At 51.5% G+C, this 13,127-nt stretch overlaps 1 protein-coding gene across 2 annotated transcripts in view; it reads right to left on the reverse strand.

Annotated features, from left to right (window-relative positions):
• Positions 1-13,127, reverse strand: part of DENND4C (DENN domain containing 4C) — a 1,124,311-nt gene that overhangs the window by 36,566 nt on the left and 1,074,618 nt on the right. The gene's annotated exons all lie outside the window — the stretch shown is intronic.

The raw sequence follows: 13,127 nt of genomic DNA on the forward strand, positions 1-13,127 counted from the left end.
TCTAGACACTGATCCAAATCTACCTGGAAACTTTGACAATACAGTTAAATCAGCTGAAATGCAACAATACTCTATGTCCAAACGCAGAGCAAAGTGAAGGACTCCATACTTAAAATTTGATATTTTATTCCTGAATAAAATACATTTGGAGATACAGAAGACACTGACAGAAAAAGGACTTACAGAGCATATCAGGTAACTAACCAGCGGAGTCTCCTCCGCTATGGCGGAGGAGCGTTGCCCTACCTGCCAGCAGTCTCCACAACTTGAAAAATAAAACAATTATAAAACAGGTTTATTATTGTTTTATTTTTCAAGTTCTAGTAATGGTCGAGTCTTGGGGCGGCGCCATCACGGGGGCAGTCACCAGGAGGAGTGGTAGAGTACTGCTATCAGTGAGCATGCCGGTTTGGTCAGCCGTCTCAGGACAGCCGAACCGACATGCGCACTGAGCGATCTCCAACCCAGCTGCGTTGCCGGGTTGGAGACAGCAAAGCACAGTCTCCAAGGGAGCGCAAATCAAGGGCGCTCAGGTGTCAATCCTGACGCTACTCATGCATAAGAGCGGCGTCAGGATTGGCCGCAGGGGAGACTGGGAGCCTGTGCAAAATTGGGAGCACAAGAGATGCGATGCGGCGGGAAGCAGAGCAGGTAAGTTCTGTTTTTTGTTTTTGTCCTCGTCTGTCTCTCTACCCTCCCCGGCCACTTTGCCCTAATACCGGCCACTACTGCAATTAACTACGTTCTACATGATCTCATCACATCCCGCTTTCTGAGGGATATATGGACAGTAACATCTCTTGTAAACAAACTTAAGTTAAAAAATAAAAAAAACACAAAACAGTACGTACCAAATACCTTTTGCTAAACAATAAACAAAAGACTGTAATATAAACACAAATTAATTGCAAATTTATTAACAATGAGAATGAACAGTACTACAATAAAACAGGTGTACTATAGCACTGAGTTCAGTACACCATTGGTTAAAGCATCTTTAACAAAGTATTAAAACTGGTTAATGGAGACATCATAATATTATCAAACCCCAAATCAACCTTTGCTCAACCCTCTGGTAGCTTGTCACAAAAGCAGTCAGGCTTACCTTAGAGGCAACGAGTAAAGTATTTATGCAGCACTTCAAGTAGCAATAAAGTGAAACAACACAAGAAAAACCCCACACTAATTTAGAAAATAGAGTACAATCTAATAAATTATTTGACTCCAAAATGGCACTAATCCATCAGTAACACCAGAGATATGCCATTTTAAAGATTTAAGTGGAAATAGTGCTTAGAAGCACAAAAAGACAAATGTGGTTAGCTGTTCGCGCCAGACCTGGCCAAAGTCACAAGTTTAGGCCGATCGCGATAGAGCGTGGGCCGGATACAGGGGCCAAGTTAGGCCCGCCGAACAATTACCTAAAGAACAAGTTACTTACCTTCGGTAACGATGTATCTGTAAGAAACATTAGTTAGTTAGATTCCTCACCTTAGAATATCCCCAGGCGTCAGACTGGATCCGGAAGATTTTTCGTCAGCAATACCCCTTGCGCGTCGCTAGGCGTCGTCTGCGGCTCCGCGTCCGTCGTCGGCGTCGTGCGCCGGAATGACGTCGTCGGAGTACTTAGACGCCGCCCTCGCGCGCTGACGTCGGTTCTTGTACATAGCCTTCCGCGCCAGGAACGCAGAGCCATGCAAAGACCGACACTGGTGCCAAAAATAAAATCTAGGGGCCTGAAAAGGATAACCTTAACCCTAGATGTCAGTTCGCAGAACGGGGAGGATGGGTGGGTCGGTGAGGAATCTAACTAACTAATGTTTCTTACAGATACATCGTTACCGAAGGTAAGTAACTTGTTCATCTGAAAGAAACACGTTAGTTAGATTCCTCACCTTAGAATAGATACCCAAGCAATACCATCCCCGGTGGTGGGTCTGCGAACCAAGATCACACTAGAAAGTCCTGGAGGACAGAACGGCCAAAGAAGCCATCCCTCCGGACTTGGCTGTCAAGGCAATAATGCCTGGCAAACGTGTGTAGCGAAGCCCACGTCGCCGCCTGACAGATGTCCTGCAAGGGGACTCCCCGTCCCAAGGCAGTAGTAGCCGCTGTGGCCCGAGTAGAATGGGCGCGCAGCCCAACTGGAGGGTCCTTTTTTGCCAAAGAGTAACAAATTTTGATGCACAAAACGACCCACCGAGAGATGGTCCGTTTGTGCACAGCTTTCCCCTTCTTAGCACCCACGTATCCAACGAAAAGTTGGTCGTCCACCCGGAACTGCTTTGTGCGGTCCAGATAAAAGGAGAGCGCACGTTTTGGGTCCAGACGGTGGAGCCTCTCTTCCTCTTTGGAAGGATGCGGAGGCGGAAAGAAGGTGGGCAAGGTGACAGACTGCCCAAGATGAAATGGAGTCACCACTTTCGGAAGAAAGGAGGGACGAGGCCGAAGGACAACCTTGTCCGGATGAACAGACAGAAAAGGAGGCTTTGAAGATAAAGCCTGGAGCTCACTCACCCGTCTAGCCGAGGTGATGGCTACCAGAAAAGCAGTCTTAAGCGTCAGTAGACGAAGAGGACAATTATGAAGAGGCTCAAAGGGAGCGCACATTAGAAATGTGAGAACAAGATTCAAGTCCCACTGAGGCATTACAAAAGGGACAGGAGGGAACGTGTGAGTAATGCCTTTTAGAAAGCGTGTAACTACAGGGGACTTGAAAAGAGAAGGCTGATCAGGAAGCCGCAAGAAGGCCGAGATGGCAGCAAGATAACCTTTCAGGGTGCCCAGGGCAGAGCCCTGCCGGGCCAGAGAAAGAAGAAAGAGGAGAACCTCAGAAAGAGGGGCGGAAAGGGGATCCACAGCCTTTGCTGTGCACCATGCCACAAATTTGTTCCACCGGCAGGCGTATACCGTCTTTGTGGAGGGACGCCTGGCTGCCAGAATGATATCACAGACTTCAGGAGGCAAGTCAAATGGCATCAACTGCCGCCGCTCAATCTCCACGCATGGAGGTGGAGGCTGGACAGGTTCGGGTGGAGGACCGTCCCCTGCTGCTGCGACAGAAGATCCTCCCGAAGGGGCAGATGTATCGGGGGATCGGTCAACATACTGAGTAGCTCGGGATACCAGTATCTTCGTGCCCAATCCGGAGCCACCAAGTTGACTTGGGCCCGGTCGTGCCTGATCTTCTTCAGCACTCTGGGCAGAAGTGGTATAGGCGGAAAGGCGTACAACAGACCGCAACTCCACTCGTGACGAAAAGCGTCGCCGAGCGAGTGCCGCCTTGGAAATTCCAACGCGCAGAACTGCTGACATTGCGCGTTCTCTTCGGTGGCGAATAGATCTAACCAAGGCTCTCCCCACTGCTGAAAGAGACCTTGCGCCACTTCGGAGTTCAGACGCCATTCGTGATCCATCATGCACCGGCGGCTGAGTTCGTCCGCTCTGGCGTTCAGAGAGCCCGCCAGATGTTGAAACACTAGGGCGACGCCCTGGTGTTCCAGCCACGTCCAGAGGCGCAGAGCCTCCTGACAAAGGGTCCACGACCCCACCCCGCCCTGTTTGTTGCAATACCACATGGCGGTGGTGTTGTCCGTGAACACCTGCACGACACTGCCCCTGACAGAGGGAAGGAAGGCTTTCAGTGCAAGTCGGATCGCCCTCAACTCCAACAGGTTGATGTGGAGACGAGACTCCGCCGGAGACCAGAGGCCTCTGATCTCCGCCTCTCCCATATGGCCACCCCATCCCAGGAGGGACGCATCCGTCACTACGACATGCTCCGGTTGGGGAAGGGAGAGGCTCCTGCCCATGACCCAATCGCGGTCCGTGAGCCACCACTGCAACTGCTGTGCAGTGCCCTCCGAGATCAAGACATGGTCGTACAGGTTGCCGTGATAATGGGCCCACTGAAACTTCAGGTCCCACTGCAGAGCCCGCATGCGCCGCCTGGCGTGATGCACTAGTAGGATGCAGGAGGCCATCAGCCCCAGAAGCCGCAACACTAGCCTGACCGAAACCCAGGATAGAGGCCGAAAGATGGGAATCAGGGCCTGTATATCCCGGACCCGGTGGATAGACCCGGAACTGCGCCGAATCGAGAACCGCTTCGATGAAGAGGAGCTTCTGAGAGGGACTCAGGTGTGACTTCGGCACGTTGATGGAAAACCCCAGCAAATGCAGGAGATTCGCCGTAGTCTGGAGGTGGGAGACGACTGTCTGGGGCGAGCCCGCCTTCAACAACCAGTCGTCGAGATAGGGGAAGACTGGAACCCCTGATCTGCGCAGATGAGCTGCGACCACCGCCATCACCTTCGTGAACACCCGAGGGGCACTGGTGAGGCCGAAGGGGAGCACGGTAAACTGAAAGTGCTCTTGGCCCACCGTGAACCGCAGGTAACGCCAGTGGGCCAGCAGGACGGGGATGTGGAAATAAGCGTCCTGCAAGTCCAACGCTACCATCCAGTCTCCGGGGTCTAGGGCAGCTAGAACCTGAGCCAAAGTCAACATCTTGAACCTTTCCTTCCGGAGGAAGGCATTGACGTTCCGAAGGTCCAAGATAGGGCGGAGGCCCCCTTTGCCCTTCTTGGGAACCAGAAAGTAGTGGGAATAACAACCACGACCTACTTCTGGGCTCGGAACGCGCTCGACGGCCCCCTTGGCCAAGAGGGCGGAAACCTCCTCGTGGAGAAGATGCAAGTGATCCCCCGAGATACGGTGGTGCTGCGGTGGCATGGCTGGAGGGGTCGTCTCGAAGGGGAGGGAGTAGCCCCTTCGGACGATTTGCAGCACCCACCTGTCCGATGTGATGGACCGCCAGTGGAGCAGGTGATGGCGAACTCTGCCGCCCACTGGCGTGGAATGGGCCTGAAAGCTCGGACTAGGAAGGCTTTGAGGTGGATGCTGCCGGGGTGGATGTGGGCTGACCTCGTCGTCCTCCAGATCCGCCTCGGCGGAAACCACGTCCGCGACCGCGCGCAGGTTGGTTCTGCGGCTGGTGGCTAGGCGCACGTGAGGAGGCACCCCTTACTTGGCCACGAAAGGGGCGAAAAGCGGAAGATTGCGACCGCGGGGCCGAGAGGCCCAAGGACTTGGCCGTAGCCCGGGAGTCCTTAAAGCGGTTCAGCGCACTGTCCGCCTTCTCGCCAAACAGGCGAGTGCCATCAAACGGCATGTCCATGAGAGTGCTCTGGACATCGCCGGAAAACGACGTGGACCGCAGCCAGGCGTGACGTCGAAGCGCCACAGTGGTGGAAATGGCCCTACCCAGCGAGTCCGTGGTGTCAAGCCCACAACGTATGGCATGTCGCGCGGCATCCCTCCCATCGGCCAGAGCCTGGGTAAGTCGTGTCCGGACCTCCTCCGGACACAGGGGCAGCGCGTCCTCCACCGCATCCCACAGAGAGTGGGAATAACGGTCCAAGAGACAAGCGGTGTTCAAAGACCGCAGGCCCAAACTAAGGGATGAGAACAGTTTCTTGCCAAACTGCTCCAGTCTCTTGGAATCCCGGTCCGGCGGGGCGGTCGGGAAAGAGGATTGGGAGGTGGAGGCCTGGATAACCAGGCTCTCAGGGGTAGGGTGTTGGGACAGAAAACTGGGGTCGCCCGGAGCAGGGCGGTGGCGCCTGGCAACGTTCCTGTCCACAGGAGGAACTGTGGAGGGCTTGGACCAGGTGCCCTGGAGAACGTCAGTGAGGGCTTCATTGAACGGCAGCAGAGGCTCAGTGGAGCTTGCTGCAGACTGAAGCACCTCAGTGAGGACGTTCGTCCTCACAGCCACGGCAGGGAGCTCGAGCCCAAGGGCTGCGGCCGCCTTGCGCAGCACCACGGAGAAAGCAGCACCCTCCTCCGAAGCCACAGTCGGAGGAGAGATGAATCCAGTGTCTGGCGAGGTATCCAGACCACTGGCCTCCCCCAGTTCATCTGCCCAGTCCTGGGACAGTTGGGCCTGATGGGCCATAGGATCCTCGGATCCCTCCCAGTAGTCCCCATCATCCGACTCCTGGTGTAGAGGAGAAAGTAACGGAGCCGGGCGGTAGACAAAATGTGTCTCTAGCGGCGTCGATCTCGGCGTCCATCGACGCCAGACCGGCGCCGGGCCCGGACCGGGACTAAACTGGGGCACGGCGTCGAGCGGAGTCGACGTCGGGGGTGGAACCGGAGTCGACGTCGGCGTCGGGGGTGGAACCGGAGTCGACGCCGGTGGAGGAGTGACAAGGTTGACCGGCGTCGACGGGGACTCGAGAACGGGCCCCTCGGGCGCTTGCGGCGTCGAGGCCGGAGCCGTCAACGGCGCCGGGGCCAGAGCCGCCGGCTGGCAAGGCAGCCCAGTCGGGTCCGCGGGGCCCGAAGGCGCACCAGCGGGCGCCGACGGCGGAGCCAGGTTCCTCATGGCCGAGAGGAAGGCACTGACTTCCGCCGGCGTCGCGGGGGTGGAACCACCCTGACCCTCGACCGAGTCGCGCGACCGGCGAGGGGAGTCCGAAGAGCGATGTCGTCTCTTGGACTTCTTGGAATGCTTCGACTTACCCGAAGACTTTGATCCCGACGACCGATGGGGACGTCGGCTGCGGCTCCGCGACCGATCCTTGGACCTCCTCCTGGACCGGGATCGAGAGGCGCGCGGAGCCGAGTGGCGAATCTCGAGAAGCTTACGGGACCGCTCCCGTCTAGCCTTCGAGGTCAGGGCCTTACAGTCCGAGCACGACTCCGCGTCGTGGTCGAGGCCCAAACATTACAGGCACCGGCGGTGATGGTCCGTAACCGACATCAATCGGCTACAGTCCGTACAGGCTTTAAACCCAGGCATCCTACCGGCACCGGTGTCGATAGACAGGATCAAAAAGTTAGTCAAAAATTGACTAAAGGGGTAGCTCTCCCGGATCTGCGCTTACTGGCGCGGAAAAAAGAAGAACTGACGTCAGCGCGCGAGGGCGGCGTCTAAGTACTCCGACGACGTCATTCCGGCGCACGACGCCGACGACAGACGCGGAGCCGCAGACGACGCCTAGCGACGCGCAAGGGGTATTGCTGACGAAAAATCTTCCGGATCCAGTCTGACGCCTGGGGATATTCTAAGGTGAGGAATCTAACTAACGTGTTTCTTTCAGATTCCTTGTTTGCGTCAGTGATGCCTTGTGTAGCGGCAGTTTCGAAGTGTCGGTTCTGCCCACAGGACCACAGCTGGGCTGACAAAGCACCTTCAGGCTCACTTCCAAGGGTCCAGGACTGGGGTGGCACCATTTGAGGGGCATGAATCACAGCAGACAGAATCTAGGTGCTGGGTACAAGGTGGTGTGAGCATTTCCTGTCCCGGAGTCTCTTATCAGGAGGCCAGCACACTACCCCTTATAGTCACCCTGGTGGTTTTGGGCTCAGAATGCAGGTCCAGTCATTCTCACTAAGGAAGCAGAGCAGCAGTCCTTCTTGGAGAGCAGCACACCAGTCCTTCTGAGTCTTCCACATGTCCAGAGGTCTACTGAAGAGTTGGGCATGAGGGTCGATTATTTATACCTGGTGACCACTCTGAAGTAGGAGAAGGTTCAGGAGGTTTCCACCCCCAGAGGTGACTGGAATTTCTTGCCTTCCTGCCCTGGCCCCAGCTTGTCTGGGGACATAAAAAACTAGTGTCAAAACCCTTTGCGAGTGTGCTGGGCAGAGACTTTATGAAGTGAAAGTGTCGTAGGTGAAAGTTCTTCGACTTTTTATGGTGCCTAGACTTACCGGTCCCCGATTCAGACGAGCGATGCCGATGGCTCCGCGACCGGTCCATTGACCTCCCACGGGATCGGGACCTTGATCGGCGCGGAACAGATTGCCGGACCTCCAATAACTTTCGGGAACGCTCCTGCAAAGCTTTTGGCGCCATGGCCCGACAATCGGGGCATGCCTGGGGGTCATGGGCGTGCCCCAAGCAGAAGAGACATGTCGTGAGGGTTCGATACCGACATGTTTCGACGGCAGGCCATACAGGACTTAAACCTGGGCACCTCTATTGCACCAGGAGTCAAGTACACGACAAAACAAGTTGTCAGAAACCAAGTTAAAACTTTCAACTAGGGGTACCGCTTTCTCTCGGATCTGCACTGCCGCGCGGTAAAAGAAAGAACGGACGTCAGCGCGCATGGGCGTGTCTAAGTTGCTCTGACTACGTCATCTCAGAGGCTACGAGGCCAGCGACATACGCAGAGCCGTACGACGACACCAACCGATGCATAGGGGTACTGCTGACGAAAACTTTCCGGATCCAGTCCGACGCCTGGGGATATTCTAAGGTAAGGAATCTATCACTACCGTGTCTCTTTCAGATGCATTCTTTTCCCAAATGTTTCCATACGTTTGCCAGAGTAGTCTGAAAAACGTTAGGGTTTACTCTGGCATCACCAAACTCTAGGATGGGATGCTGGATTTAAAAGAAATCAAGGTCGCCTAGAGCTAGTCTGCGGCATAACAAGACTTGGTGACTGACCACAGGCCAAGAACATGTTTAGCTCAAGCGCTCAATAGGGTGTCAGTGAGGGCCTCGTTGAAGGGTAGAAGAGGTCCCATTGGTCCCTGACAAGGCTGATGCACCTCTGTGAAGACATTAGCTTTTACTTCCAAAGTGAGAAGTTGCGGGGCAAGAACTTCAGCAGCTCTCATGACCGTGGCAAGAGATGTGCTATCCTCGGTTGCAGATCAGGGGAGTAGGGGGGATTGGGGTTGGGGCGGACGGAAAGGAGTGGTGGTACCAACCCTGTATCAGGTATCCAGTCCACTGGCACTTTGCACACTCGTCCCCATCACCCCCATTCCCAGTCCAAGCCAAAAAAGGTGGTGTAGTGTCTGTGCTAGACTGCACAGTAATGGAATTGTGTCAGAGAGATAGAATATAGGTTGCAGCACATCAGAATCAGCACACAGACTCTGTTGGGATGAATTTGGCTCAGAGTTGAATACCATAATAAGTTGTGGATTCTCTTTCTGCCATTGGTGTTGATGCCAGAGGGACTGGCACAGATTAAGGTACCAGAACTGAAGTCAGCACAGATGCTGGTGTGGAACCTGACGCAGGCTCAAAGGGCACAGATGGCGCCAAGGATGAATCTACCAATGGAGCCCAAAAGTGCACCAGAGGGAGCTGGACGTATGCCAACGATGCACAGCATGGCTTCCCTAAATGCTTTGATCTGCAGTGACTTCGCCAATGGACCCGAAAAGTTGGGGTGTAGCGGGCCAGGGATGGAATCAGTTGCTTAGGGGAAACAGCGAGGCACGGTGGACCCTCACTGCTTTTTCTTTGACAAACCCAAAGACTTTGACCGGGCAAGAATTACCGGCAGGAACGACTTTATGAGCAGGTCCACGCTCTTGAATTTGACTGGGAGTATGGAGTCTTGCTGTGTTTTGCCACATAGAACTTTGCTTTGCTTTCTTGGATTGCCTTCGATTTTAAGTGTAGTCTTCACAGGCCTTAGGAATGTGCATTTAGCTAAACACCAAAGGCACACTTGTGGGAACATGTCACAGGCAGCTGTTTGCGATAGTCCCTCCAAAGATTAAACCATGTAGTTTTTACCTTGCACACAGAGATATGAAGGAAATCAATTTCTTCAAGAGATGAAGAACAAGAGAGGAGCTCTGGCTCTGCATCTGAAGGTGCATAAAAAAGGGAACTGATGTCAGCAAACATGGGTTGCCCTAATATGGGGCTCAAGAAGTCACTTTGAGTGAGCGTCAGTGTGGAGCCGCATGACATCACCTACCGGCACACAGGAGCTCTGAAGTTTGAGTTTCCAGAACCAGTCAGGCAGACAGGGTTATTCACAAGATGAGGACTCTGTAGTCAGAAATACTTATCGTAAAAAGTTTAAAGAAGTGTTTCCTATATGCCTTTTTCTGTTGTAACCAAACTGCTCGCAGAATGTCCAATTCAGTTTTCAGCTGATATATCTCGACATCAGACCCAAATAATGTGTTTCCTGAAAATGGAACATTCTAGATTCTGTGCTGTGCCTCAGGTTTGAGACTAGCGAGTCTCATTCAAGAAGAACGACGTAGGGCCAAGCCATGACAGTATCTGTGAGCTGCGAGAAATGATGTATGCACCTCAGCACTGATGACTTAAATGGTTACCATCATTACTTCATTTAGGATCTCTTTGAAGGAAGTTAAAAAACTACAGAATTGTTGTAGTGAGTCCCATTGCAACATGTAATACATTCCTAAGAGGGGTGTGACACTCCCTGTGTTCATCGTAGTTGCTTAAGTGCCAATAATTTTGTTTCCCACGAAATACAACTTCTTGCTGTCTTTGTCTGGACGCACTGTAGACAAAGGAGCAGTAGCATGGGACCTGCAAGCAGCTGACACAATGCCCGAATCAGGAGGAGGGTCCATGCCAACAAACAGTGGATTCTGATCTGGAGATCGCATTTCCATGGTGGGTTCAATGAAACCTGAAACTAATGATAACTAAGGCCCGAGACAAAAGTGTTGTAAAATCTCAAAAACATCATAAGTACTGGATCTCACAGCTGGAAGAGGTCTATTCAGTTTATTTGCCCCTCTTATACGGACTTCCTGAAAGGTGTTAATGTCATTGATACGATACACCCGCAACTGATGTGTCTATTGAAGTAGGAGAGCATCTCCCCATAGATGATGTAGAACAGGAAGCCTTTGACAAATAATATCAGGATGGTGAATCAAGTCTGTGTCTTGAGTGCGAATGTCTTGGAAGCCTTGATGTTGACCAATTTGAACAGAGGTGAAATTGTGACATTGTCCTAGACCTTTGAAGAGGTCTAGAATAACAAAATGAAGACCTGGAATGCCTTGGAGGCTGCCCCATAGCAGTGATGTCGATTACTAATCTTGATGAGCTCTAAGAGGCGAAAGCTCCACAGGAAATACTGATGGCAGAGGAGGCGGAGAACATGTCAAAAGTCACTGAGGTGGTAAAGTGGAGGAGGTGGTGTGAAGGTGAATCTGGTCTAAGGAATGGAGAAGAAGGCCTAGATGGTGAATACGTTCTGGACTACTGAGAGTCAGTTTTCGAAGGAAGTCTGCAACCCTATCTTCTCCACAGAAACAGAAGAATGCTTTGAGGTGAAATGAGGTCAACTAACATGATGATCCCCTCAATGTTGAGGGTCTCTTTAGCTTTATCGATCTACCCCTTGACACCAAGCATGTAAGGGATGCACTTCGTCTTGATGTCCTCTATGTCATACAGAGAAATAGGGAAGTCGTTTCTCACCATTACTTCCCTGTTTAGATCTTCCTCTGCAAAGGTCCTCAAAGAGTGAGACAGAGCACTGATAGATGGCACAGCCTCTCCTCGATCCTCAGATCTTCCCCCAGAAAGCAATTTCTGCCTCTTTCGGCCATCTTTCTGGCCATGAAGCCAAACCTCTCAAGCTCCCTTAAAAATCAGAAACATATTCTCAATACTTAGGGACGTTGAGTGAACCAATTTTCAGAAAGTTATCGAAGGTTTTTGTTAAGAAACAAAAACTTAAAAAGGCCAAGCTCATTGCTTCAAGATCGTGTCACCAGGAAGTGGAAAAAAGAATGGAGATAACTGCCATCTAAACACCATGGTGGGGCACTGGTAATCTGGGAATCTTTAACGGCACAGTTTCTCTTTTCACTCTAACATAGCTGCAGGCTACAGAGATGCGTTGTCCTGTCTTTACCCATCATACACTTGAAAAGAAAATAAGAAGCGTTTGAAAATGTCACTTAAAAGAATATTTTAAAAAGACACTTTTCTTAATTTACAGTGACATTTCAGAACTTTATATCATTTTTCAACTTTTAAAGTAAATTAATTGGATTGACAATATATCCTTCTTAGGCTGCTAAACCATGCATATGTACTTCCTGCCCTTTCTAGCGTAAGGCAACAACTTTGGAAGAAGTGCTCTGGGATCCAGCATGTGGACAGGAATATTCAATGCTTCTGATTATCAACGAAGATCCCTAGAGGGAGAAAATCCAGCATCTCTGGGGACGCACACTTCAGTAGCCAATAATACTACATTGGGTCTCTAAGAGCACAACAAATTGAAATATAAAATTCATGTATGCCCACACACTTGCCCTAGCCAAGCATCATATGGAAATCTGGGACCAAACAGACTTACTACCCGCTTGACGTGCTCTTTTCTTCTGAAACTTGGCATAATGCAGCTTAGAACTCTGATATCACTGTGGAGGTTCCATCTGGTGCAAGATGACAAGGTGAGAGCACAAGCATGTTGGTGAGATTGCAGTAATTTCCCGTTCTTGCGTCTCCTGCTGAACAAGGACTGCTAACTCTTGCAAATGGCATGAATATCGGATTTTTAAGCTAAGCACCAAAAATCTTACAGCACTCTAGGGTAAACCGCCCTTTAGCTCCAAGGAAGAAATTCAGTCTTAAATTTAGGGAAATAAGCTCACCCTATGTCCTGAAATGCCAAAGCTTTCAGACACTAGGTGACATTAATTTCCACCTCAAAGAGACTCGCAATTGGGATTCCTGCATTCTTCTTGGCAACCTCAAAACTATAGGCCTAATCCAATATGGCAACAGACAAACATCCAGAAGCACCTATGTTTGAACTCATGCTCTCCAACATTAGTAACATTAAGACAGCCTGCCCTTCCTCGGCTACCTCACAGCATTTGATATCCTACGTTTCAAGTTGACAAAGACAGTAACACCACCATCTCCTCAATTGACAATATTATAATTTTTTTAAATATTTTTTTTATTATAAAACCATTTTATTAGGCAAATATGGTCAATGTACAGCTCGGCATCTCGCCTACATCCCTTCAGGGCCGGCAATGCAACGATCACGTTGTGCAAATATCTAAGCAGGTAGGGGAGTACACAGCAAGCTGCCTACAACCCGTCCGGGCCAGCCGCGTTTAGAGGTCAGTCGGCTGTACCATTCATAGCAGTATCTGGTGCATGCAGTGTTCAGCAATAATAACCATCAAACAACGTAAGTAACCTTCAGCTCTACTTGTGACCGTACAATTATGGTGCGTATCTCACTATTAAAATTCCGTATTCCACCCCGTGCGGCAGTGTCTCCCAACACCGCGCGCCCTCCAGTGCACTATATGTGCGGGCCCAGGTCGAGAGCAATGGG

This window comes from Triturus cristatus, chromosome 2_1 (genome assembly GCF_964204655.1).
Source record: "Triturus cristatus chromosome 2_1, aTriCri1.1, whole genome shotgun sequence".
In the NCBI taxonomy this organism is placed as follows: Eukaryota; Metazoa; Chordata; class Amphibia; order Caudata; family Salamandridae; genus Triturus; species Triturus cristatus.